General features: G+C 44.9%; 1 protein-coding gene across 1 annotated transcript in view; it reads left to right on the forward strand.

Moving 5' to 3' along the window:
• The first annotated feature begins 247 nt into the window (after positions 1-247).
• The window catches only part of LOC138567564 (zinc finger BED domain-containing protein 6-like), a 55,449-nt gene continuing 32,274 nt past the window's right edge, over positions 248-23,422 (forward strand). Inside the window, exon 1 of the mRNA XM_069645908.1 lies at positions 248-485. The gene's annotated coding sequence lies outside the window, so the exon portion shown is untranslated. The remainder of the gene's footprint in view (positions 486-23,422) is intronic.

A 23,422-nucleotide genomic window follows, 5' to 3' on the forward strand; every position in this document is an offset into this window, starting at 1 on the left:
GGTGCTCAGGGTCAGGGGTGCTGCTCAGCCTCAATGCAGGCAATCAGTGGGTTCCCCCAAACATAGCAGAAAGCATGGGATTCCGGAACGGTGTCGGGTACTAAATATTACGTAACACCGGTTCCCTCTCAGGAAAATCACAATGAGAGGGACACGATGACATCAGACGTTAGGTGCATGGTAGGGCAGGCACGTTCCCAAAGTCACGTGAAGAAGAGTAAGCAAGGCGTTGACAAGGTCCGTTTCTCGAGTGCGAACTAGACACTATCAAATGACGCGCACGGTTGAACGTGCCTTTACTCTAGTAGGAACTATCCGTTGCTGAATGGCAACAGTGCTGGCCCGGCGTTCAGTGCCGCTGATCTCTTGCACTGGTGAGGAGCATTGGATGCGCGCGGTGAAGAGAACGTCCATCGTACAGCAAGGCGCAGGAATAAGCCGGGTTCCCATGGTACTCGATACAGCATGATGGAGGATTTATCTAGGTAAAATGCCGGTTGCAAACCCCTTTTGTCGTAGAAATCCGGACAGAACGCAAGGTGATCATCACAATGTGGTGGAGTTCGGCAATGGTGGGACACAAGGCGTTTGACATTATCGTTACGAGCTGGGCTAAGTGAACTTGGGTGCTCCATACCGTGTGGCAGAAGGCTGCTATGGTGCTCAGCCAGTGGGCTGGGCAGGAGTGCGTGATGCCTCACGGTGCTCTCTACTTTTTTTCGAGGGCTGGGAAGGATGTCACTCTGTGCGCGCTACATCTTGCTAGAAGCAGATGTGAAATTTCAAGTTATAAACTACTGTTCACTTCAGCCAGGAATTACAAAAGTCACTTGCCCTCTGGCAGGAATGGCAGCACACAATTTTAGATCCAGACGGTTTAAAATGTGTGCTTTGTTTAGCTTAAAGGTGGTTGCCGGTCAGCCTTATGGGTGCTTTTTGCAGTATTTTAAGTTTTGGGCCAGCGGGTACTGTTCACATCATAGTGGATGGATGTGTTTGTTGCTTAAATGGGTTCTCTGCGTTGTGGAGGGTAGGGCATATTGAACTTTGGTGTTTTATACAGGAGTGTGTGTGTGTGTGTATGGAAGGGGTTTGCAGTCAGTGTTGCCTTTCCGTTTTTTGTGCATATGTTTGGTAGGATTGAAATGGAGTCTATATTGTGGAAGGTGATGGGGGGCCTCCTATGGGAAGCATCAGTGTTTTGTACAGTAGGGCTGAGGTCTAGAAGAAATTAAACATGCAGCAGAGTGGACAGCTAGACAGAAGCAAGGGCACTCTAAGCATCACAGTGGAAAGTCTGGTTTATGTCGTCCTCTGCAGTGCAAATGGATTGGCAGGTGACCTGGTTGGCCTTCACATTAGAGTGGAAGGCTGCTCCGACCACAGACCTTTGCACAGCTGTGTGGTGTTGGGAGCATTGGGTCTTCTGTATTGTGGCTTCGAAATTGCTCCTGCTTCTAGCCTACGAGAGCCTGGTTAGCTTGAAATCAACAGCTATCAGGAGCTACCTTTCGCTCCTCAGGCCAGCTGATTTCTTACAAAAATGCATGTGAGAATTGGATAAGAAGTTGACGCTTCTCACTTAAAAATGCACATTGGCAAAAAATGTTCGTGTCTTTAAGGAAAGGCAGTTCCAAAGAATTCTGGCACTCCCTGAAATTAGATGAGGGCAATACAGCAGCCAAATCCATCAATCCTATCAGCGAGGTGTCATGGACTAAGTACCTGACAGTCTCAATGGACAGGGGATCTATTCCTTACACTGTCCTGGGTAGAGGCCATTTTATATCATGTTTGAGGTTTGACCTGGATAGGGTTCACATGGTCATAAGTAACTTAAAACAATCCAGGGTCCCTGGGCCTGATGGTCTGGCTAATGTAGTTTTACCTAGGGATCCTGAGACTTGGGTATTTATCTAAGCCTTGCTCTTCAAAAAGATACTGGACGAAAGGACAATACAGAAGTCTTGGAAAAAGGCAGTTCTTATTCCAGTATATAAGAACAATTCTAGGCTTGACCCCGCTAATTATCGGCTTTTATATTTACTAGAGATGTCTAGCAATGTATTTGTATGGTTTATGTTAAAGGATCTTATGAAATGGGCGCAGGTGGCTAATATATTGAGGCCATTTCAAACTGTGTTTCTCACAGGACCAGCCACAATACATAATATACTGGCAATAAACACATTGATACATACTGCCCATCGGCGCACAAATCCTCCCTTATGGATCTTGTATGTGGATTTTGTCATAATGTGTGCTGTGCTTGGTTGGATTATGCCTTATGGGTGTGTCATGATGGTGTGGTGATGTCAATGACATTCCATGTGGAGTGTTGGTGTAGTGATGTCAGTGACATTCCTGTGGAGTGTTGATGGTTGTTTGGAGTACTGGTTTCCACTGGTGTCATTTGGTCTTAATGTGCTGGGCTGGATGGATGTCCCAGTACTTTCTCTACTTATGAACTAAGAGAATAAACCTACATGTAAACTACTTACCTTCTGGTGTTCCTTGTTGATGAAGGAGGCTTAGTTTATATCACTGGCGACGAGGATGGTTCTGGTGCTGCTGGTAAGGGGCAGCAGGTGAGAAGTAATGCCTTCCAAGGAGACTTCCATCCAACAGCAAGAAGCTGCAGGCCGGGTGGTGCAGTGGAAACCCAATCCAGGGTCCTGGTCGGTGATCCTGTGATTACCCTGCAAGCCGGGAGGTTGCAGAAACAGCAGAGGTGCCTAACAAGGTGGCCCTGTGGTGTCTGGAAGGGGGCACGTCGTCGTGTGGTCCAGAAAATAAACACTGCTGTGTACAGCTGTTATCTTTCTTCAAGCCGGGCGGTGCAGCAGAGGTCCAGATCAGGGTCCAGGTCGGGGATCCTGAGAGGCCGGTTTTCAGCGGCCGGTTTTCAGGGGCCAGAGGTTGTGGCTGTAATTATCCAGTGAGGTGGCGCAGGTGCAGTGGAGGTCCGGGGTCAGGGTCCAGGACGGGGGCCCTGAGGAATAGCGACCTGCTGCATTGGAGGTCCGGTTCGGAGTCAGAGGTGAAGATCCCCAGCATGTGGCATTAGTATGTAACACAGCGTTTGCTCAAGCAGCAGAGAGGCCCAACAAAGGGAGCTCTCTGGAGTTCGGAGTAGGAGCGGAGCGGTCCCGTGTGGAGACAGTTAACCTGGTGCTGGCTGCAGTTCTGTGTGCGTTTGGTCTGGCACAGATGGGAAGCAAAGGGGGCCAGGAGGAGGATTGCAAGGTTGAGTGATCCGCACGCAGCCTGGTGTGATCAGCAGGCAGCCAGGTGTGATGGCTGTGGGTAGCGGGCGTGGGTCCTGTGAAGATAATGGTGCCCTGTTGGCACACTGCCGGAGCGGGAGTTTGGATTTGGCGAGCAGAAGTAATGGAGCGGGGATACGCCACCTTGAGGATGACTTACTGCACGGGGAAGCAGCGTGCATGAAGATCATCGGAGGGGTGGAGCCAGTTGGCGATGTTGATCTCTTGATGCCGGGAGCATTTATGATGACGTTGCTGGAACGCAACGGCGTAACGTTCAGTGGCGTACACCTGGAACGCAGCGTTGGTGTGAAACGCAACGTTGTTTTGGAGCGCGATGTTGATTTAGTATGTAGTGCCGATGTCGGGGGTGGAACCGGCTGTGTTCTGGCGAGTAAGTGGAAGAGTTTAAGCAGGACACGGGCTACAGTTGTGCGGTCCACAACAGCAGTTGGTGGTTATAGAAAGTGTCAAGCACAAGTGAAGAGCGCGGTGGTCATGTCTGGATTGGGGGACATCTACCATGCATGTGCTGGGAAAAGGTCCAGGCTGCAAGGAGGTGGTGATCCGGCGAGGAGGTGGGCAAGGAGACGTGCACTGGATCCAGATCTGTGGGCTAATGCATCCTTATGAAGGACCATCAGTTAATCTAAGTAAGGTGGGTGTTCGGGGAGGCCTGTGTCAATATTTTTGTTGTTTAATGTTGTGGTTTCGGGGTTAGGATAGGCATGGGCTGGGTCCTGGGTAAATGTTAGTTGTTAAAGGCCTGGTGAATTTCATTTTTGCTGTTGTGTATATGTTGGTGGCCTGCTGTTAGGACATTCCCACTCCTTTCGGGCATGGACTTGTGGGTGTGGGGCTCATGGGCAGTGGTAATGTTTTTGCAATTTACACAACGTTTTCGTTGCAGCATGGATGGAAATGGACATGTGGGTGTGGCGTTGGAGCGGGGACTTTGGTGCCATGTCATTTTTAATTGCCCTGCGTTTGTTTGCCTGGCAATTTGTCGCCATGTGTTATTGGTCTTGCATTTTGGGTTGGCGCAACAGGACTTTAGTGCCAGGTTACCTGCTCTTGTCTTGCATTTATTTGCTATGCATGTTATGGACAGGTTTTGGTTGGCGCAGGGACTTTGGCGCTGTTGATTGGTTATTGTAGGGTTTATGTGTTGTCGTGTGATGTGTATTCGTAGGGGCATGTCCCCTGGTCACATTTTTGGGGTGCTGTTTGGTAGTTCCAGTAGGGCAGTGAGGTGCTTCCTGGGATTTTAAAAAGGGTAGGGAGATGCTGCCGGGTGGTGTTGGGAGGGGGAGGGGGGAGAGCGATGTTCCTATTTAGTGCTGCTCATGTTTTGGGTTAGGGGCGGCTGTGTTTTCTATATTGTGGGGTTAAGGGGCAGTGTGGCGCTGTCCATGTTGTGGCTTTAGGGGATAGTAAGGGCTGTGGTCAGGTGGTGCAGTGAGGTAATGCAGCTTTTAAGGGCAGTGAGGTGCTGTTTGTTTGTTAGGAGGGGTTCGAGTTGCAGGTTATGCCAGGGTGGTGACGTGGTACATAGGCAGAGTTGTTTTAAGGGGCAGTTAGGTGCTGTCTGGTAGTTTCAAGGGGCAGTAATGTATTGTTAGTGCTGCTCATGTTGGGAGTTAAGGGGTAGTGTGGTGTTGCTTACATGGTCAAGGGGTAGTGAGGTGCTTTTTGTTCATTTGGGGCACTGTGGTGCTGTCTATGGTGAGGTTAATGGCAGTGAGGTGCTGTCTAGTGGGTTAAGGGGCAGTGAGGTGCTGCCTGGGATTTTAGAGGTTTAGTGAGGTGCTGATGTTTTGTTGTGTTAGGAAGGGCGGGAGTTGCATATATCATTTGTAGGGAGTTAATTTGGGGTGTTAAAGTGAAGTGCTGCCGCCTAGCTTTTAGGAGTAAGGGGGAGTTAGTGCTGTTTATTTTGTGTTAAGGGGTTTGCAGCGAGGTGCTTCTATGTTGTGTTTTTGGGGGATACTAAGGGCTGTGGTCAGGTGGTGCAGTGAGGTGATGCAGCTTTAAGGGCAGTGAGGTGCTATTTGTTGTTTCTGGAGGTGCAGCGTGGCGATGCACTTGTAAGGGCAGTGAGGTGCTATTTGTTGTTTCTGTAGGTGCAGCGTGGCGATGCACTTGTAAGGGCAGTAAGATACTGTTTGTTGTTTCAGGAGGTGCAGTGTGGTGATGCAGTTGTAAGGGCAGTAAGGTGCTGTTGTTGATTTAAGGGTAGTGAGTCCGGTTAGTGGTAGTTAGTGCTGCCTATATGATGTGCTTAAGGGCATGTGGTGATGTCTGTGTCTGGGTTAGGGGGCAGTTAGGTGCTGTCTGGCCAATTCAACGGGCAGTTAGGTGCTGTCTGGTGGTTTCAAGGGGCAGCAATGTGGTGTTTAGTGGTTTCAAGGAGCAGTGAGGTACTGTTTGTTAATTTAAGGGCCCGTGGTGTGCTGTCTGGTTATGTTAAGGGGGCAGTTGAGCTAGCTGGTCATGTTAGGGGCAGTTGGGTGCGGTTAGGCCTTTTGGGTGTGTTTCAGGAGGTGCTGCTCAGGTTCTGGGTTAAGGGGCAGTGTGGATATGCTTCTATGCTGTGACTAAGGGAAGAGAGGTGCTGTCTAGGTTTTGGTTAAGGTGCTGTCTGGTTATTTTAGGAGATGCACTGAGGTGGTGACTGAGGTCCGGTCAAGAGGCAGTTGGTGCTGTTCATGTTTTGAGTTAAGGGACAGTGTGTGCTGTTTGTATACTGTTGTTAAGGGGCAGTGAGATGCTTTCCTTGATGATTAAGGGACAGTGGGTGCTCTTTGGTCAGGTTGTAGATGCCATCCAAGTTTTGGATAGGGGCAGTTAGAGCTGGCTGGTTGATTTAAGGGGCATTTAGGTGCTGTCCCTTGGTTTCAATGGGGCAGTGAGGTACTGTTTATTTATTTAAGGGGCATTGTGGGCTGTCTGTGTTTTGGTTAAGGGGCAGTTTGGTGCTGTATGGTCATAGGTATGTTATGGGGGTAGTGTGGCTTTAAGGCCGGCTGATAGGATCACGGTTCTGCCTATGTTCTTGAGCAGTCTGGTCATAGGATCAGAGTCCTGTCAATGTCCTTGAGCGGTCAGTGGTAGGATCAGAGTGCTGCTAATGTTCTGTAAGGTCTGGTGATAGGATCAGTGTTTTGTAATGTACTGTAGGTCTGGTTATAGGATCAGTCCTGTCAATGTCCTTGAGCGGTCAGTGGTAGGATCAGAGTGCTGCTAATGTTCTGTAAGGTCTGGTGATAGGATCAGTGTTTTGTAATGTACTGTAGGTCTGGTTATAGGATCAGTCCTTTCAATGTCCTTGAGCGGTCTGTGGTAGGATCAGAGTTCTGCTCATGTTCTTGAGCGGGACACAGTTATGGTGTTTCAGCGGGTTGATAGCTGAGTGAGTGTTTAGGCTTTGGGAAGGGCCTGTATTGTGGGTTTTAGTTTGGTGCTTTCAATTAAGATTTTTGGCTAGATTTGGGAAGTAGCACATGGGCTCAGTTGGGAGTTGTTTCTGAGCTGGTATTAGCTATTTATTTCTGCGTGAGGATTGAGGTGTTCATACATTTCGTGGTTGGTGGTGTTATGGGTGTTGTGGTGTGTGTGTAAGGGAAGGAGATATGTCATAATGTGTGCTGGGTTGGATTATGCCTATGGGTGTGTCATGATGGTGTGGTGATGTCAATGACATTCCATGTGGAGTGCTGGTGTGGTGATGTCAGTGACATTCTTGTGGAGTGCTGATGGTGGTTTGGAGTGCTGGGTTCCACTGGTGTCAGTTGGAGTTAATGTGCTGGGCTGGATGGATGTCCCAGTGCTTTCTCTACTTATGAACTAAGAGAATAAACCTACATGTAAACTACTTGCCTTCTGGTGTTCCTTGTTGGTGAAGGAGGCTTAGTTTATATCAGATTTCAAATCCGCCTTTGATTCGGTGGACATGTGTTTATTGTGGTGCAAGCTGGTGAGTTGGAAGATACCCCACAATCTGCTCAATTTGTTAGTCCAGCTGCATGAAGATACATCTCTCCAGATTAGTTTGAGCAGTATGGGTGCTTTTATTAAGGATATTCCCACCCACAAAGGGCTCAAACCAGGATATGTAGTCTCGCCCTTATTGTTCAACCTATATCTATTGTATTTACCCAGGCGAATGACTAGTGTTAGCAATGTACCCCCTAAAATAGGACAAACTCATATCACCAAGCTCTCATACACTGACAATGTGATCCTCCTGGTTGATCATACACTAGCGGGTTTAACAAGATCTACGAAAGACCTGGGCGTATTTGCAAAAGAAAAAGAGTTGGTACTTAATCTGGATAAAACCAAATGCATGTACTTTGGCTGCTCTAGATGACAGCACCCTCCAAAGAATTAAAATATTGTGGCTATTGAACAAGTGTTCACACAAAACTACTTGGGGCATGTTATTTGTGCTAAGTTAAACAACATGGATTTGATCAATAGTAAGTGTAAAAAGGCTATTGGACTACTGTCCATGGTTCAGAAATGTACAGAAAGGACAGAATACATCCTGAAAGAAATAATCTGGATATACAAGCACTGGCTTGTCCCGGCCATCCTACAAAGGTTAGAGGCTACTTATATGAGGTCCGACTGGTTGAATTTATTAGAATGTAAAATCTGCTGGCGAGTTCTAGGTCTTCCTCAGTATATGCCAGTGGAGGCAATCTGGCTAGAGCTGGGCTAGACCTCATTGGTGGGACTTGTCCTTCTTAAGTGAGGAGTCTTGTATATAAAAGCACTAAAAAATCCATTGTGCCCATTGTTGGAAAATTATAGGGAATGTTATGGAGTTGCCTCCTGGGATGACCTTTAGCGATTTTGAAAGTGACAATTTTGATTTGTTTCTGTCTGATGGGTCCCAAATTGGGAGCCGAATTACCCTCCAACTGAAAACATCATTTGAAAAGAAATTTAAAACTGGTATTGGAACAATAACTATGACGATAGTGCCACATTAAAAACCCTTAAAGAATTCTTAATAGTGACCCACTCCCAAGTAGCCCCGCAAAAATATCTCGTAATTTGTCTCTCCTCGCATTTGAGGAGGCTCAGTTTACTTATGAGGTTGAACCAACTGCCCATGCTTGCGGTCAATGGCCCTCGTCTGAACAGCGACAAAGCCAATACAACGTGTAGGCTATGCAAATTGGTGCATGTACTAACAGACACGTTCTGACTAGATGTCAGGTAATGGGGAGTGTATTCATGTTCCATTTGGGTAAATGTATCTACTATTACGATTGGATCAAAATTAGTCTATTTTGGTGCCGCTGTTTGCATGCTGATAACATGGCTCTAAACATCGCGTTATAAAGGGTGTGGCAGTTGATGACCGAGCAGTTGTACAAATGTGGATGATAATTCAGATTTATGGTGTTTTGATAATTGTTTCTTTTAAACAATGACCACTTACGATGTTATGTTCGTTTATTTAAAATGTTATATAAGAAGTACATATGGAGTGGTTAACGGATTTATTTTCATTATATTGACTGATGTATAAAGAAGGTATATGCATATGATGTTGCTTATTATAAATTGTAATGGTATGTTTTATATATTGAAATGTTCTTTTTGAACTATATCACACTATTGAAAAGTAAACATTTAAAATATGTAACATTAACTTTGAGGATGTCAATAAAGAAGAATTGGAACACATCTAAAATACACATTTCAACACAATGGATCATACGTAATGGACACACAGTTGAAGTAGTAGCTCTCCTGCGGTAGCTCCTTGCCTACACAGTAATGACCAACACCCAGGAGCTGGTTTTAGCTCCTACTCATCGCAGCTTGATTTCAAACTCTGTTGTGGAGGAGATCCGGAAAAGGGGCAGCACTGCATTTCATAGTTGGGTGAAGGACTGAGCAGGATATTGTAAGTGAATTTGGAATCAGCAAAGTGGGTTATGTATGAAAGCCCCTTTGCACAGAGTGCTGAACTGAGAGCACATGTGTATTCTCGGCTGCATGATAAAGCCGGTTAGGCTGCAAAGAATACAGGTGATGCTTTGGAGATTGTTAGAAAATGTGTGGTTGCTGTGCTTTGTCTTGTTGTTTTCTTCCTATTGTGCATTCTTCCAGTTGAGTGTCTTGTTATAGTTCCTGTTTTCCATGCCCCACTGTTAAAGGGAGCACAGCTAGGTATGGCAACTGCACATGTCTAGGAGGCGCAACAACATTAACGCATCCCCATCTACAGATACAAACATTTATAGAAGAGCACATTGTCCCTGCTCTCCCTAGTATGTCCCTCACTTCCTCTGCTGGGCTCCCACTGCCCTACCTGCTTTCACTGAGCTTACTGTTTTAACGCAACAGGCTGCAGAAGCAAGCAGGTCTGAGGCAGCACAGGGGTGGCATGCTTTATCTCTCATCTTCCCTGGACCGGCCAGCTTTCCTGGTCATGGAGACAGGTAGTCTGAGAAGAGCAAAGGACACTGCCTTTGTGCTCCCTGTGAGGGGTCAGAAATGAAAAGTCGGACACAAGGTTGTCATTTTCTCCTTCAAAGACATTTAAACAAAAATGGGTTGGGGAAAATGCCTTTTTTTAGCCCTATTCTAAAGAGGAACATCCCAACCTAGAAACTAAAACTAAGGATCTGTCTGTGTCCGGATGTCAGTAACTGAAAAACTGTCCTTGTGTCCAAAATGTCGTATCCTGACCCTCACACTATAAACAAAACAACCAAGAGTGCAAGGAAATGTCTTTAACTTGATGTTGGCAAAAAGTGTTCAAAACCAAAGGTATATGTATAAGAATAACTCCAATGAAAAAGACCCTTGGGTCCAGAGGGTGGGCAAAAAATATCTCATTAGCTCACAGTTCCTTTGCGTCTTCACTGGACTCGCAAAGTTCTTGTTCAAGAAAAAAAGTTCTGTAACAGTCTTTGTTGGACATACAATGTTCTTTTTTTAAACAATAGGTTCTGTAGAATTCCTTGTATCTTTGCAGACCACCTGGTATACTCCCATGACGGGAATCTTGATACAATTTCAGCTCCCTGGTGTACCCACCTGCTAGGACATATGCGTTTCACAGTTCTATGGTTACCAATATACCACAACAGCATATACTGTGAGGTGCTGGTTATATCTGTCTAACACTCAAACTTCTCCCCCATTGGCAACTGGTGCATCTATACTTGATTGGGGTTTTGTCTTTATACTTTGCCTTGTCTGCATTCAAACATTCTTATTGGATGTTAAATTGGTGGTACTTCTCTGCATTCAAGCAAACTTTGCCTTTGTACTTTGCCATGTCTGCATTCCACAATTCTTCTTATTGGGTGTTGAATTTGTACTTTATTTTTTATTTAATTTGTATGGTTTGTACATTCCAATGAACACAAATCACATTGGGGCTCATTATGGTTACAGCGGTAACTGTGCCGGTGTTACCGGCAGGTTGCTGCCAGACCCATAAATATTTACTGGCGCCTGACTTCCGGTAACACCTGGGGATTACAACCCCAGCGGCCAGGAAAGTCAGGTGATGATAAAATGCTGTTCCCCATTCCCAGTCCCACAGGACTCTATGTGAGTGGGGACCACGGAAGCACCATTACTGTTAATAACGGTGCTGGCACCGTTACGGTCTGCCTACTGTGGCCTGCTGTGCCCGGCAGGATCAGACCTGTCTGCCACGGCGGCTCCGGCAGGCAGACCCGTAGTATGCCGGTCCTGAAACAGTGCCGGTAATCCGCTTATGCCGGCACTGTTGTTTCCGGACTGGCATGCTTGTAATGAGGCCTATTGTCTTTAAATCCGGCCTTGTTATCCGCAATTAGCTATGAGTAGGTTTGTTGGTCTTGTCTATACTGGGCGATTTTCTTCATGTCTTTCCTTTGAGTAGGAATATTAAATCTTAGTGCTTACTGATCCTTTGGTCAATGCGTTGCTAAGAGCCTCCTTTAGGAATTTCATTGAGGCTAGCATCACACTCGTATTCTCTCAAATGACTAATCTGTTCCACCATTCACAGGCTGTAAGAGATTTCCCATGCATTACATACAATCCAATATATATCTTGTTCTCATATCTCTCAATTGTTTGCAGGCAGCTACTAGGTGGTAGGCAGATTCCGTAAAGTCTTTGCAGAATCTACAATTTGCACCAGTTAACAGTGCTCACTTTTGTGCTTGTAATATTTCTCCTGTTGTAAGGATGCTTAAGCAGAATCTCAGGAAGACATCACGATAGTGCCTGGAAGGGATTTTTGTCAGGTAAAGCAGTATTTCATTAAGCACTCTTTTCAACTATATTCTTTAGTGTTAGCCTGTATTTCTCTCTGGTCTCTTGTGTATTCATCCAATCTTGTTCTTTAAGCTTCTTTTTCACTCGTTCTGAATTTGATATGAACATCTTGGTCGTGGCATTTACATTCACTAGAGTAGTTTTACATCTCCTCATGCACTCTTCTAATAACCAGTTTCCTTCAATTCGTTTGTAGATCTTAAGATATCAAATGGCCTTCCATTATACATTTTCGAAAGAGAGCTAGTGTGTGCCAGAGGACTCCATCGATTGTAGTCCTAGCTCATATCAAATCGAAGCAATTGGGAGTCATTTCGGTAGTCTCAGCAGATGTTTCCAGAAGAGTCCCTTGAGGGTTTGCCATATTTTCCACAATAGGTTAAATAATGCTCCGGCTCCATATCGATGTAATAAGGCTTGGCCCTGATTTGCAAATCCTTTGCTTTCGACTTTTAGGGTGTCATGCCACTGTTTTCCATTTATACTATGATTTATCAGGGCTCCCTGGTAGACTCTGGAGGTCACCTGAGCAAGTTTCTCTGGCCCCAATTTCCATATGAAGCCTCCCTTTTCGCAATAGCCTCGTTTGTGGGGGCTGGTTAATTCCATGATGCATTTTTCTGCACATTCACCCTTAAAGGATAGTTCCGGGACTTTTTTTTTTATTGTTCCTACGGTTCGGCCATGTGTTTTTAAGCATAAATCGGTAGATCGTAGAAAACTTTCCTATGGACCTTACCCGACTTTTCGTCCATTAACGCACTCGAAATCAGCCGCCATTTTGTGATAATCCTATCATTTCCCCCCATCGACCCGGCTCGCCTGCGTTTGCGGCACTAAATCATATCCCCCGCCCCTGAGCCTGACATCAGCAGACGCGTACCGCCCATTTCCCAACGCCAAAGCACGTTTCGTGTCAACAATCGCTAAGCCTCAGCTAATGAAGTGTCGCCATGGAAATGGCAGGACGCCTCTTTCCTCAATAAGTATAAACACACCGTTTCACAACACACAGCAGCAGATTTTCGATTCCATTACTCTCTCTGTGTTACTTTGAGTATTCTGTGACTCGTTTCTGTGCTCTGGTCAGCTACCTTCGCCGCTTCTAGGCCTTGTGAACACCTGTACCATCTCTGTAAATTATTTTACTTTCTTTACCACACAATGGCTACAATAATGCCGTATATGTACGAGCCCGAGTACACCGAGGAGGAACTACTGGAAAGGCAAGCACGCGAAAACGATGGGGATTCGGATGGCAGTTGGGAGGACCAGTCAACGGATGAAGAGCCTGGACCATGTCGCATGGACGGCGTCTCCACCTGGTGCACGTGCAATCGGTGCGAGCTAATGCCAACTGAGGAGGAGAACTGCTGCTGCCGTGAAAATTCCGGGTGCTTGGCCTACATTTCGGAAGGCGAGCCAAGTCCGCAATGCATCACCGAGCTGCCAGAGTTCAGGGAAGCCTGCCTCTCACGGACCGTGTTGAGGAGGATGATGGTGCTTATGCACGAACTTCGCGGCACTGTTCGTCCGCGTAATCCGAGTAACGAGTAAGTATACTCTGGTTGTGATGTCAGTGATGCCACTACTATTTCATGGTCGTCTCCCACATATAAAATTACATCTACATATCATTCGAACGCATGTAAATTGGTTCCATATTGTGCATTTTCTAGATAGAATTTTTTTCAAAGCAGAATGACATTTTTTACCTGAATCGACATTGATAAGAAAGTTTTGTCATTTTAATACAGTTTGCATCTTTCTTTTTCACAGGTGGTACAGGCTGGTGGCCTATCGTTGCTTCACTTGGTGGCTTCACGGGAGGCTCGGACACCGCGTTCAGAGAGTAATACCTGCCTGTGCGGTAATTGCCATTAGACAACATTTCCCCAGCGACAGTGGACAATACCGCGGATTTTCCCTGGATGTGCTGCAACCGGAACTTTACAATGTGTAATGTTTATTATTTATGTTCAATTGAAATTAAGATCTAAAATAAAACCCAACATATATTTTAACAATGGTTGTTTTGATTTTTTAAATGAATCTAGTGTGTCTCCATTGAATAGTCTTCCTGTGCCTTGTCTTGTCACACCACATGTCTCCGGCCAGCATCCTCCCTCACGCTGGCCGCCCACCTTCAATCCACATAAACGTTGAACCCATATGCAGCAGACATACATATGTTATTTTGCGGGTTGGCATCAAGCCTCCCGGCCTTGCCTCCTCCCCCAAAAATACTTACCACACCACTTTGTTCAAGCGTTGGCAATAAAAGGCCGTTGGATTTTATTGATACAAAACATGGTTATAGGTAAATAATCAATATGGTTGATCATAATAAATCATCCTTTTGGGCACCGGGTACAGAGATGACCCCCTCTGGCCCGTGCCGCCTTGCCACCACAGGCCAGCCTGCAGCTGACTAACTTCCTAGGCATCCAGGGTCTCCAGGGTGAACTGCACCCATATATCACCCCCCTGCCTTCCATGTACTAGATCCTGCAGCCTGCCTCTTACATGCAGTTAGATGGCCTCTCCTTGGTGAGGCTGCGGCAAACGAGTCTTGTCTGCACGACCACTGCCCCAATCCACCCCCTGCCCTATCAAAGGCAGTTCGCACCGGGGTACTTGCGCTGGCAAGTGGAGCTGTCGGGGAGCGATAAAGGCCAAAAGGTGCCAAAGACCATGTACACTTCAAAGTGGTCTATAGAGCATGGGTTGTTGTTCCCATGTCTACCTCCAGACCCCGTGTCTCCTGCCAAGCATCCCCCCTCACGCTGGACGCCCCCCTGCAAACCGCATAATGCCACGACATATTCACGTCATTCATTCACAAACACACCCCTGTTTCGAATTCTTTATAACCCACTTCATATTTCTAATGAGAACTTCTTTGCGCTTTGCTAGTCAACCCGTGAAGGTGCTGGTTATCTGCTCTTCGTCTCTGTGAACTTCCGTGACCACTTTGAGCAAACTCGTCAGTTTGCAACCTGTGAACTGCTCCCTGTTCTACGACAAGAAACTACTCTGATCCCTGCATCTAACTGTTTGTTTGTCAAGGTAAGGCCATGTACCATAATCATTTTGCGTCCAATTTTTTAATTTATATCTATTTGCTAGTAGTCATCAAATTGCATCCATGTTTTCTTTTCGTTCAAGACAGTACATGCAAGGAACTAGTCACATGTTCTGAGTTTAGTCAAATTATTTTTCTATTTTTTTAAAGTTATTCAAATACTTATCCGCATGTGAATAACGTGTATAGTTCGAAGAACCAAAACGAACCTTGCATTGAACCTTTTATGTGTCATTTAATTTTTTAACACATTGGTATTCATAGAGAATTGTTGATCTTTACTTTTCAGAACTTTCCACAATGCCTGCCTGTTCCATTGGCGGTTGCCCTTCGAAAACCCATAATAAATCTGAAGGTACTATAATGCATGTTTTCCCTAAGACAATAGATCAGATAAGAGAATGGGTCCGATATTGCGGATATCCACCGTCTGAGCTTGAAAGTAGAGTCCTAGAAGTCTTTGCGGACAAGAGGGGTGATCGATACCGTGTCTGCAGCAGGCACTTTAGCTCAGACATGTACTCCACATCATTGCTAATAAAGAAGAACACACCGCGAGCGAAGCGAAAATTGCTCTCAACCGCTATTCCCACTCTATTCGTCCACATCCCTCCACTGGTGAGTCAAGTTTACGGATTTAGCTCTCGGCCTTGCGGTAGTGTGTAGCATTAGCTAACAATAATTTCCCCATTTATGTATCCACTCAATATGAAGGCGGAAGATTCTCCATCCGTGCCGTTATTGCAGTCATCAGCCACTTCAAGCGCCTATCGGGTAATCTTACTTCGCTATTCTGCCACTGACTTGTTTTAGGCATGTAAATCAATAGTTTTAATTTATTGTGTAATTATTTTACCTAATGGTACACCCTAGTACTCGTCCTCTAGTCTTTGTTTTCAGTTATAATTATTGTTATCCAAAATAATGCAAGTACTGTCTTTCAGGGAGATGCTGAGGAGTCCAACGCATTGACGACAACCGTTGATGTCACTCAGATACTCGAGGTACGTTTCCGGACAGTTCCATCGATGGAGATCATCAGATCTTGCATTCTTGTAGCGTGATTGTTACACACAATGTTTCTTTCGTTTTTAGCCATTGATATGTCCTTCTGTCGTCACCCTCCTATGTGTCTTCTTTTTTCAATATTGTGTTCATTACTAATGAAAGTCCTATGTTTCAGGGAGTCGATGGAGCATTAGTCCAAGAAGAAGGGGGAGCATGCAGTTACGGGTCGGCGCAATGTTCTACAAGAACATCACCCTTAGTAGTTGATGCAGATCTCTGGGTGGTGACACTTCCAACGATCGAGCAAATCGAATCATATTTAGATATCCATTACTTATTTTTAACTGATCATTTGTGCAGGTCTATTTAGATGAGCCGTTGACGCCTGCACAAAGTTTGTTATTTTTAACAAAATGGAAAACCATACTAATGCAATTACTGTGTTTCAGGGAGTTGCTGAAGCGTCATCTTCAATAATATCATCAATGGAAGTCTATGCGGAGCCCGAGGTATGGATCTTGACAGTTCCATCTAACTAGATCAACAATGCGTGAATAATTGTCGTTTGAATGTTCTACACAAAGCGTTCATTCGTGTTTTGCTATTGAGATGTACGTGGGTATTGGTCCCCAAGTACATTTTGTGTTTTCAATATTATTATACATACTAATGAAAGTTCTATGTTTCAGGGAGTCGATGGAGCGTCAGTGCGTGATGGATGTGCTCATCATGAAAATATAGTCGTTGCAGCGCAAGAGGAAGTGGAGACATGCACACACGAGTCGGAGCAACAGCGTCCTGATGTTGAAGTTCGAGGCAAGAAAGTTTCAAAGAAAAGAAAGCAAAAGAAGGTTAGTGTCCTGGTCACTATATTATGTTGTTTTTCACTGTTAATAGTTCAATACTGTAAGTTGTGTTTAAACTGAACAGCCGTTTTCCAATCTGTCCTCTAGTTGCGAGTGGATGTACGAACTAGATCTACACAGACAGTGAAGCGAACGAGAGATGTTGCTTGTCAAACCGTTTGGCAGGGACTTGAGACTTGAGATGCATCGTGCCAATGGGAAGAATATGAAGTGATTGACAACGGAGCTATACCACCACCAGCCATTGATAGTGAATGTCCTCCTGGTAGTTCGGATGCAGTCGGAGATCAATTCACAGAATCCACACCCGCAAAAACTAAGACCTCGAGAAAGTTGAAGAAATTGTTTTATTCACCCATCGCCGGAGAAGGGACAGATGTTGAAATGGAAGAGAATGAAGTGGACGACAATGAAACACCACCAATATCACTGAACATAGCGGAAGACGATATCAGAGATTCTACCTTTCATGTGAGTGACATGTCCTCAACGTTACAGGCCGAACCAGCTGGGATGCAGAGTGACAGTATAAGGAAAGAGGCCAAATTCATTGTATTCGATAGTTTTGATTTATATTATTATTAGGATGAAATGTGGGCATTCGGTTGGTGGGGAAGTATGTGGGGAGCCATTGATTAATGTGGCTCGTGCAATTCGAGGCACTAACCTTAAAATACATGCCACCTGTACAAAATATCATCCTTTCTCATGGTCTGCACAACCCATGCTGGGGCAACTGCCAGCAGGCAATCTACTTTGTGCAGCGGCCGCACTTTTTAGTGGTTCAAGTTTTAAAAAGTTAGAGTCTTTCTTTCAGTTTGTGGGAATCCATTTCATTGCGAAAACTCAGTTCTACAAATACCAAATCGATTATCTATTTCCAGCCATTAGCGAAGCTTGGAGAATGAAAAAAATGTCTATTGATAGTACATTCGCGGGCAAACGGTTCAGGCTAGCCGGTGATGGACAGTGCGACAGTCCAGGATTTTCAGCCAAGTACTGCACCTACCACTTTCAGGACATGGAAAGTAAGAAAATTGTGAGTTCGGTGGTCGTGCAGGTGTCACAAAGTACATCCTCAGTGGCCATGGAGAAAGTTGGCTTTGTAGCATCATTGCAAGAACTACAATCGCGGGGAATGGTGATCGACCTGATAGCCATGGACAGACACGTTTCAATTGCCAAGACAATGAGAGAAGAGTACAAAAATATAAATCACCAATTTGACGTATGGCATCTTGCAAAAACAATCAATAAAAAAATGTCGGCTGCAGGTAAAAAAAAAGATATGCAAGGTATTTCACAGTGGTCCAAGTCAATCAGCAACCATCTTTGGTGGAGCTCAAAAACATGTGGAGGGTCGTTGGAAATTCTACTGGAAAAATGGCGGTCAGTAATGCTACACTGTAGCAACGTTCACCGCTGGACCACAAACCAACATTTCCACAATTGTGAACATGGCCATTTGTCCACAGAGGAGGCACGGAAGAAGAAGTGGTTTATTCCTTCATCACCCACTCACAAAGCCATTGAAAAGATTGTATTTGATAAAACTATAACAAGAGATTTGAGGGGACTCACGGAATTCGGCCACACAGGAGATTTGGAGGTGTTCCACAATATGTGCCTAAAGTACAGGCCAAAACGATTGCATTTTGGCATGGAGGGCATGATAAATCGGACTCTTCTAGCGGTCTTGGCACATAACCATAATGTTGGCCGTCAACAAAGTAGGACGACCGGAACTTTAGGGACGCTTCGCTACAATAAGGCCTTCACTAAAAGAAGTAATCAATGGGTGATCAAACCAGTGTTTCAGGATATGCAATATGAGTTTGAGAGACTTATTGTTGATGTCCTAGATAGGCACATACATGGAGTTGTGAACAAACCTGTGCAGGGGACAACTGCATTGCCACCCAACATTGCCTCTGTTCCATGTCCACCTAAAGCAGAGCTCATTGAGAAATACACATCACGGTTTAAATGATTGTAATTTGATTGTCTGTTCTCTCGAGTCTCCTCATGTTGCAGGCCCATTGAATATGTGTATCTATGTAATGTGTAAATAAAAGTGATTGCTCAGTGTACATGCAATGTGTCGCTCCACCGTTGCCCCTCCCTTCACCGTGCAGTTGTGCGAACCACCCGGGTGTCACCTGTGACTTTGCTCTGGAGTCTCCTCATGTCGCAGGCCCATTGAATATGTGTAGCTATGTATTGTGTAAATAAAAGTGATTGCTCAATGTACATGCAATGTGTGTATACAACCTTGTTCATTTGCGCATTAAATTAAACCAAACAGTATTATAAATAATTTTTCAAAAAATATAGAATGTCTCCGTATTTATGGTTCTCTGGGGCTGCAAAGCACGCAGACAAAATGCAAAGATGGAGTGTAAATTTCAAGTCCTGTGAGATGGCCTTACACTGAATGTAGCTAACTAGGAATGTGTGCTCGTTCAAAGTGAAGGTCAGCTGCTTTGATTTTTTTGCTCGGGTGCGGGAATGGCCCACGACTCAGTATAAGGTTCTATTGTTATTTGACCTTGACAGGCCGGGATCATCCCGAAAGACTTCTTTTTGGGGGTGTGGTGCAATAACGTAAACGATAATGAATATAATTTCAGAAATGAAAGCCATTTAATGTTCGTTCATTAGAAGAAATAACGTCGGCATAGAAGGAGTGGTATTTCGGGGCTGCCCTACGCACAGACACAATGGAAAATGCAAATATAATGTAAGTAACTCTTTAGATGGGTTTATACCGCAATTTAATTACTATACAGTAGCTTTAAAGACGGGTTAAGTTGTACTTGTTCGTTCTATGTGGCATATTGTTTTGTACCGCGCACTATCTTGAGGAGAACCATCTCCTTTTACGGAAGCACCTCAAAACCTTCCTCTTTGCTTCTGCTTTCTCTCTCCCTCTCCCCTGCTACAACTGGTCCACTGTCTGCGACCTCGGTCCTGGGCCCTTCCACTCTCCACCAGCACTGCCTCCCTGTCAACCCCTGCACTGGGGGACTGTCTCAGTATCCTACAGCCCCCCCCTTCCCAGCACTTGTTCTGCACTTACCTTGCACTCGCCACCAGCTGGCCCTATGTATTTATTATTTTATGCTACTTACCTTGTACTCCACTTCCCCCCTTCCCCTTGCACTTTTACCTTCCCCCTACCCCTGCACTTGCGCAATCTGACTGACACCTGGCCTAGTAGGATCGTTGTCTGTCTTCTCATTGTTCCCCCCCCCTCCCTGCCTCGCCACGCCTTGAAACACTTGTGTATAGGCGCGTTTCAAATGCCATATTATATCATATCAGTGACGAAGTGGTCCACTGGCGCTCAGGCGGCTCTGAAAAAGGCGGAGGAGAGGGGGTGGGTTACTGGAAATGACGTATAATACCCAGTTGCACTGTCCTAGCTATGAAATAATTTCCCGACCTAATATATAAAATGAATAATTTTAATAAAGATCTGATGGTGAGACTAATTTCATTTTTTATGTTTTTAAAACAGGTACATCCTTCATTATTGTATGTGTCACGAGTACCAGACACCGGCGGATGGCTTTTACAACCGCCAGTTGCTTCTCCGCGTGAACAACGTTACCACCCTGACCATTTTATGGGACGATCGCCAAGTACAAGTATGCCCTAACGCGGTACTAATGGCTAGATGCAACATACATACCGTTGTGGTGGCCTAGTGCCTCATTGTTGGAACAGCCATGCGATTATCAGTGCGACCGAAGAGCTTATTTTATCGTAAACCAACACCCTGTGTACTGCACACGAACATCGCTTGCCTCAAGACAAACTATTTTGGATCGAGAGCAAAGAAAAATGCAAATCGCTGAATATTCTCTAAACATTTGATGTCAAATAAATGTACTTTACCAAATTTACAATCTTGCGGTTTGATTTAAAAGTACAGTTTCATATTCCGAATTGTGGCGCGCTGTGTTGTGAGCTGATCTGTGTTGGTTTCCGGGTTCTGTGTGGAGTCGCGTAGAAGACGCCTGGGCGTGTTTGCCTACGCAGCACAGTCACGTCACGGATAGAGGCGGGGAATATGAATGTTTTGATAAAGTCTGTTTCAGGGGCAGGGGATATGATTTAGTGCCGCAAACGCAGGTGAGCCAGGTCGATGGGGGGGAAATGATAGGATTATCACAAAATGGCGGCTGATTTCGAGTGCGTTAATGGACGAAAAGTCGGGAAAGGTCCATAGGAAAGTTTTCTACGATCTACCGATTTATGCTTAAAAACACATGGCCGAACCGTAGGAACAATAAAAAAAAAGTCCCGGAACTATCCTTTAAGTCATTGTCTTCTAAGCAGGTCTTGAGCTCGGTCAGTCTCTATTGTAAGCCAATTGGTGTACGATCGATTATAATCAGATCATATTTATAGAGAATCCAGGGAATAGATTCCTTCTGGATTTTAGGAGAGGAGGCGTTTACCTGTTCTTGAGACTCGCGCATATCAGACAGATGAAGATTAAAAAACAAGGCAGCCAGGGGGCCGCCCTGTTTCAATCCTCTATGTCCAGTTTTCCTCTGTTAAATAACGCTGCTTTGTCATTCTTGCTATCATTGATGTTCGTTAGTAAAGTTCCTTAATTGCTTCCAACAACTTATTCGGGCAGCCCAATGTGTGCAATTTCTTCCATAGCTTTTTTCTATTCACACTATCGAACACTTGCTCGAAGTCGATAAAAGCTAGGAAATAGCTTGATGGGTTTTTAATTGCATCGAGTTTTAGTAGATTCACAAGGAAGAGGTTCAATGTTGTACCCACACCCTTTGCAAACCCAGTCTGTCTAGGGTCAAGGAGGGTAGTTTTGGTTGCCCATTTGTTTAAATCTCCTGATAGGATGGCAGCAAAGATTTTGCCCATTATGTCAAGGAGAGCTATCGGTCTATAGTTTCGCGGACTTCCTCTGTCGCCCTTTTTAAATATGGGCACAATAATCACACCCTTCCAGGACTGAGTTATGGTTTTAGTTCTCATGATCTGCTTAAAAAGAATAATGATGAACTTCGACCATGGGCCTTTTGCTTCTTTCAGCATGGTGTTAGTCCATTTGGGCCTGGAACATGAGAAGAATTTAATTTATCAATCTATGAATGTCCTCTATATAACACTCGAATGTCCATTTGGATGTTGGACTCCACATTTGTTCATCATTTGGCTCAGTGGGAGCTGCGAATCGTGCCGTGAAATGAGATATCCAACTGGCCTCTGAAACCTTAGACATTTGGAGGACGACTTGGAATCCACCATCATTATTAATAAGCTCCCACTGGTGTTATTTTTACATGCAATGCTCAACCTGTGTTTCTGCATCCTGTTGTGCTCTCCAGGCTCTGGTTCCAAGCCGCCAGTTTCTGTATTGTTGCTTTCTTTTTTTTTAATCAGCACGTGTTTTTTTTTTTTTTTGGATAATTATTCTGGCTTATATTCCTCAAGTCGGCTTGTATGGCTTTATTAGCTTCTACTGCTATGATGTCTATATATCTGGGTTGGGCAAAGTCAGTTTCTCGTAAATCCTAGAAGTAATCTTCTAGTACCATATATGTTCCGGTCGTCCGTTAGTATCTGAGGTGGATTCTCCGAAGGCCTGCCTTATTGTAACAACATCGAGTGGTTTAAGTCACAGTCGATTTCTTCCCTGGGATATTTTTACTGTGGCTGGTCGATTCTTGATGTTGTTTTCACACGCTATTTCAATGAAGTCATGATCGCTTGTAGGCATATTTATGACCCTGAAAGATTTAATTGAATTTGCTAGGTTAGCGGAGACAAAGGCATTGTCTAAACATGATCTTGTAGTGCCTCTCGACCAAGACCACTTGCCTGGAATCTCGCCCTGAGTTTTAGCATTTAATATATGGAGATTACAAGCTCACATTTCTTCTCGCCATTCTTGTGCTCTTTTATGTATGTACCCTCTACTTCTGGGGTAGCCTTGTGTATCTATCAGTCTCATATTTAAATCTAATGTTTTTAGTTTTGGCCTGCATATATTGAGGTCTTGTGATTTTGCATAATTAGCAGTAGCCTACACCTTATTGAATGCGTCAAGTTCCCTGAGTGCCATGGGTGGTGAGTGTTCAGTGTCTTGTAAAAAGAGGAGAACGTTGTCTGCATACAGGGCTATCTTATCTTGCTGATTCCCGCCCTCTATCCGTTTAATCCTCCGATTTGTCCTGATGTGGCACACCAATGGCTCTCTTGATAGAGCGAACAAGAGGCGGGGCAGAGGGCAACCCTGACGAGTCCCTTTCGACGTGTGTATTGGTTGCGTGACCAGGTTGTTTACCCATATTGTGGTATTCAGGGCTGCACTTGCGGCCCGTAGCCAAGTCCTAATGTTGGGTCCGATGCCAAAGACCTCAATCATTTCATCGATGAACCCTCATTCCAGGTGATCGAACGGCTTGCTGGCGTCAAGCGCCAATAGAGAAGTGGCTTGTCTTGTTCTTGAGCTTAACTCAATCAAGTCTATGGCTCTACGAATGTTGTCCTGGGTGGATCTACCTATGATAAAGTCAGATTGGTCTGGATTAATCAGTGTGGAAAGGGTCCTGGCTATTGTATTAGCCTCCCTAAACACAGACACAAAACATTTTGGGAAAATATTGGCTATCAGCCTATATGAGTGGAGTCTGTCTCTAGTTTACCTGGATTCAGCAACAGGGTAGTTTGTGATTTTGCCATTGTCTGTGATACCACTGTAGTTGTGAGAAAAGAGTTAAGAAACTGTGTCGCAGGCCCCACAAATTGATTCTTAAATTGTTTATAGAACTGAGTGGGAAATCCGTCCGGGCCTAGGGTTTTGTTGGTAGCCAAGGTTGTTATTGCGGTCGCCACCTCTTCCTTTGTTA

The sequence above is a fragment of the Ambystoma mexicanum genome, chromosome 2p (assembly GCF_040938575.1).
Source record: "Ambystoma mexicanum isolate Mex_15411 chromosome 2p, UKY_AmexF1_1, whole genome shotgun sequence".
Lineage (NCBI taxonomy): Eukaryota > Metazoa > Chordata > Amphibia > Caudata > Ambystomatidae > Ambystoma > Ambystoma mexicanum.